The sequence below is a fragment of the Choloepus didactylus genome, chromosome 1 (genome assembly GCF_015220235.1).
Source record: "Choloepus didactylus isolate mChoDid1 chromosome 1, mChoDid1.pri, whole genome shotgun sequence".
Taxonomy (NCBI): Eukaryota; Metazoa; Chordata; class Mammalia; order Pilosa; family Megalonychidae; genus Choloepus; species Choloepus didactylus.
In genome coordinates, this window is record NC_051307.1 from 177,934,349 (window position 1) to 177,939,762 (window position 5,414).

A 5,414-nucleotide genomic window follows, 5' to 3' on the forward strand; every position below is an offset into this window, starting at 1 on the left:
AGAAACCAAATTCCCAGCATCCTCTACTTATGTTTGCAGAAAACAATAGCCCTTCTTTTGCCCTGCTCGTTATTAAATGTTTCTTTGCCATTTGATCCTTGGAGTTGCTGATCTCATTTTTGAATGCAGTTATTTTTTAATGCTCTTTCAAAATATTTTATTATTGTTATATGTTTGAAACACACAGCATCTTCAAAACATAAACATAAGGAGAACAAATTCATTTTAAAAACTAAAATCCTAAAAATAGTTGAAGGTTAACTTGCAGTTATTTTGAATAGCAGATTTTCAGCCCTTTTCTTTCTTGCTTGTCTTTTTGTGATGATTTAGAGATTTCATTGTGTTTGGATTTCATTTGTCTACATAATGTCATGTTGTTAAATAGTCCAAACATGTAATTTAGGCCTACGAATCATTTAAACATTATAGTTCTAGCCCAGAAAAATTTATTGCTGCTTTTATAAAGAAAAAAATTGTTAATGTTTCTTTTGTAAATCTAAGGTAGTACTCTTAGAGTCACTATTTTTTTCCTTTTTAAAAAACTTTTTGTTTTGAAATAATTTAAAACTTACAGGAGAGTTACAGAAACAATGCAAAGCATTTACAGAGAACTATAACAAATCCTATACCCCCAAATACCCAGATGTACCAATTTTTAATATTTTGCCACTTTCCTATATCATCCTATCTATCTATCCATCAGCCTGTCTACCAATCGATCTATCTATCCATCTATTGATCTATCTGTCTGTATGCCTATTTATCCATCCGTTTTCTGAACACTTGAGTATAGATTATATACATCATGACCTTGGACACTTAATACTGCCAGTACAATTTCCTAAGAACAAGGATGGTCACTGATATAATCATCTTAAGGTTATATTTTGATAACCTTAAGAGCAGTTATCAAGTTCAAGAAATTTAACATTGATATAAAGCTTAATTGTCTATTCAAAATTTTTCATCTATCCCAATAGTGTCCTTTTGGGCCTTCTCTCCTTCCCTGCTAGATCCCATCAGGATCAAGTATTGTCTTCAATTGTCATTGTCTATTTAGTAGCTCTTCTTTTTTAATTGTGGGAACATATAATCAAGGTAAGCTTTCTCCTTCCAACCACTCCTAAGCATGGCACTCAGTGGGATTAATCACATTCACAATATTGCAATACATCCACCACCTTCCATTACTAAACCTTTCCCATATCCCCTGTGCCAGTTTGGATATATTATGTCCCCACAAAAGCCATGTTCTTTAATGCAATCTTGTGGGGGCAGACATTAATTTTTTTGATTATGGTGTGACCTCTTGATTGAATGTTTCCATGGAGATTTGATCCCGCCCATTCAGGGTAGGTCTTGATTGCTTTACTGGAGTCTTTTAAAGGGAGCTCACACAGAGAGCAGAATGGCAAAAATACCCCAGGATATGCTAAACCAGGAGACCCAGATGCTTGCTGACACTTAGAGATGCTTGGAGATGCGGGCAGAAGGATGTTTGGAGAGGCTTAGCTAAGAGAAACAAGCCCAGAGTTTGCTCTGGAGAAGCTAAGAGAGACACACCCATTTTGAAATGCAACCTGGGAGCAGAGGACCAGCAGATGCCAGCCTCCTGCCTTCCCAGCTGACAGAGATGTTCCAGATGCCATCGGCTATTCTTCAGTGAAGGTATCCTCTTGTTGATGTCTTACTTTGGACACGTTTATGGCCTTTTTCTTTGATTCAGTCCTTCTGCAGTCTCTACCAACCTCCAGTGTTCTAAGCAAGTGGAATTTGTCATTTTATTTGCTGAATCACTGGAGAGACTTTTTCTGGGGATATCTTACATCACCATGTTGATGCCTACCGTTTTTAAGAAGCCTTTTTCTTGATTGGGCACTCACTCCATTACTGCAGTTCTTTAACTCTTTTCTGGAGTGTTGAGAACAATGTTTCTGCCAGTTCTTGCTGGTTGTTCAAACCTTCTGTGGGGGGACAGAACCCTGAAGCATCTCACTCTACCATCTTGATTGGGGTGGGCCCAAGAACTGCTATTTTTTGCATTATGCTTTTGTTTTAGATTGTGTAATGGGAAATTCAAATGTTCAGCCTACAGCCTGCATCACAACACATTATTGAGATCAAATAAGGAAATGTACATTAAAACACTTTGTAAATTTTAAAGCCAGTGCAAGTGAAAGTTAATTATTATCAGTTTCATGCAAATTATCCTCTGTTTCAGTTTATGCACAAAGGCTTTTAATAGATTTTATTCTGTAGTCAGTTTATGCATAAAGGCTGTTTTAATAGAGTTTGTTCTGTAGAACAAAAGTTCCGTCTCCAAGTCATAGAAAAGTGTGTGATTTATCCTGGTTTGCATTTTAATACTATCATTAAAGCTTAATTGACAATTGCTTACATCTTATTAAACAGCGAGGTAGGCAATCATCATAAACTCAAGACTGTGAGTACTCATAGTCCCAAAATTAATGGTCCTTAGATTGGAAGAGTTGGATATTTCAGCAGTCTTTGCAATAATAGAAATAGAGTATACTAGAACTGTGAGTGACCCTGGAGGTTGAGCATTGATCAGCTAAATCAGTTTTGTTTTGATCAGGCCAATCCAATCTATAAATTGCTGATAGAGCCCCAAAGAATCTGTGACCTTGTTTTAAACCGTGGTTGTTAAGCTTTCTAGAAACTTACTAGAACACTGCTGTTCTAGAGGTCAATAGGGGCATCACTTTGAGTATTGAACCAGTCATGAAATGAGCTCCTTCTGGCACTGCCTTTACTAAAATTTTTGGAAGGAGTCTCTGATAGACCTATACAATGAAATCATCTGCTCCTTGGAGCTTCCGTGGCAGCCAAATTGTGGTGTCTGCTTACAATGTACATTTTTTCTATTGGGCTTGAAGAGTCACAAGGATTTCTATAAAATGCACTGTTAGATAATCTCAGCTATGTAGTAGAGGTTTATTTTGTACTGAGATTTAAATAACCTTCAAATTCCTTAAGGTCAAATTTGTAGACTTTTTTTTTTTTAACTTTTATTGAAGTAATCAATATATAGCACATAATTTCCCACTTAAATATGTTGAAGTGTACAATTCAGTAGTATTAATTATATTCACAATATTGTGCTACCACCTCTAATATCCATTATCCTTACTTTTCATCTCCTCAAACAAAATAGTCACCCATTAAGCTGTAACTCTCTCTTTCCACCCTGTTTCCTCCCTTCCCCAACCGCTTATAACCTATAAACCACCAACTGTTGCTTTGAAGTTTGCTTTTTCTAGGTATTTCACATAAGTGAGATCATGCAATATTTGTCTTTTTTTGTTTGTTTCATCAGTTTTATTGGTCCATATATCTGAATTCATTACACAAATCTCAAAATAACTAGATATTACAAGAATACCTTACAATTCAGTTCTGATTGCACACTTGACACAAGAAATCATTTTTACAAATACATGTTTTCTTTTAAGAATAATTTAATAAAGAAAATAAACCTCTATGTACCTTACAGCAAATTTTATGCAATTTCTTTATCCCATTCAGTCAACCATCATTTCAGGTTTCTATTACAGTGTGTCCATCATCTCCAATAAACCAAATTACAATCTGCTGCTTCTAATTTTTGACTACTATCAAGATTTACACTGTTAAGAGTTGTTAAGCCTCTTTTTCTAATTTTATGGTCTGAAAGAATTCATGTATTGAGGTCATTTAAGCACCATTCCTTTTGAAATATAACTTGTATCAGGTTAATCATCGTGTTTGGTGAATGACCTTTTTTACTTCTCACCTGTGTTAGACCAGCTGGTAGTTTTACCCCCACCATATCAACAAGAAGGAGTAAAGTCTTTACATTCTTAATAGTTTCTAAACTGTAAAAATATAATACTAGAAAACAAGAGTTAAATAGAAATATTAAGAAAGCTAGAACATTTGCTATTGATTAGAGCAGGCAACAATTTTAAATTCGAGGTATCTCCCAAGTTGAAGAGATTAAGTATAAGGATGTGGCAGTAGTTTCATAAAACATTGAAAAACTGAAAAAGGTTAATTACTTAGGTCAGTGGTGTATCATTTTCAAAACACCAGAGGATCCAAAATCTTGGAGTCAGTGGCTAACTAAACTCAGCACTTGACATCCTTATGTTGTGGCTTTGAAACAGCTTTATAAATATCCCACTTGCCCAAAGCAAGTAATCCTTTAGGCCAGCCACCTTCCAGAATACTGACCACATTTACCTGAAGAGAGGTAACAAAGAAAGACATTTGGCATTCAACTCCAATTCTTCTGTTTGTGAAAAGTGTGTCCATTTGGCAGAACTTGTTTTACTTTTCAGGTAGCATGGATTAAAACTGAGAGACTAGCACTATTCTATAGTCAAATTCAAGTTCCTGAGGACTCAGCTCCAATTATCCAATATTCCTAAAAGGATTCTTTCACCAGTCCATTGTCCCGTAAGAAGTTTAGCAGTATGTAGTTCCATGTGTCCCATTCCTCTTCCCTTTTATTTCTCTTGATTTCTGTTTTTCACCCCAGTGGTTACAGAGTGGTTGCAGTGGTTACAGGTTTTTACCAAAATGCTGCAGCAATAAATTATTCTGCATTACTAAAAGTGTTCACATTATAACTGGTCACATTCACATATAACTACAAGAAAACCAAATAGCATCTACTGCAGTGATTTTGCAAATTCAGCATAGTCAATGTATGTATCCATCATTGCTCTCATCATCATTTCTCAAAACACCATCTATCAAGTTAATCAGATCATCTTCATTCATTGGTAGTTGTCTGTTCACTCCCCTCCTCCTTACAGACATGAGTGATGGCTGTGGAGAGTTCTAAGCCATCAAGTAAATTATTGCCATCACAATCATGCATTTTGAAATAATGGAGCTGTTGTTCTTGTGGGGACATCTCCACCTCTGGTTTGTTGATGATACCTTAGACACTCCATGATATGCTCTTGGTTGTGAACTGTGCCTTTATCCAGGCCCGCGCTGACCCTGAGAAGCTGACCCTGGGCTCCTCAGCCCTGGCACCTGGGGCGCAAAAAGCCCAGAGCAGACTGCACAGGAAAGGGGTTCTGAACAGCCGCAGAGATCTCATGGTCATCGGACTGTCGTCATCTTCACCGCCAAATCGCTTTTCCAGATGCGAAGCTTTCCAGAATATTTGTCTTCTTCTGTTCTGCTTATTTCATTCAGCATGATGTCTTCAAGGAGCATTTATGTTGTAGCATGTATGAGAACCTCATTCCTTTTTACAACTGAATAATATTCCATTATGTGTATATACCACATATTGTTTATCCCTTCATGTGTTGATGTACACTTAGGTTGTTTCCGCCTTTTGTCTGTTGTGGATAATGGTGCTATAAACATTGGTGTGCAAATATCTGTCTGCATCC

The 5,414-nt window shown here is 36.4% G+C and overlaps 1 pseudogene; it reads right to left on the reverse strand.

Moving 5' to 3' along the window:
• Positions 1–4,673: 4,673 nt before the first annotated feature.
• LOC119527854 lies at positions 4,674–5,119 on the reverse strand (annotated as a pseudogene).
• Positions 5,120–5,414: the final 295 nt, after the last annotated feature.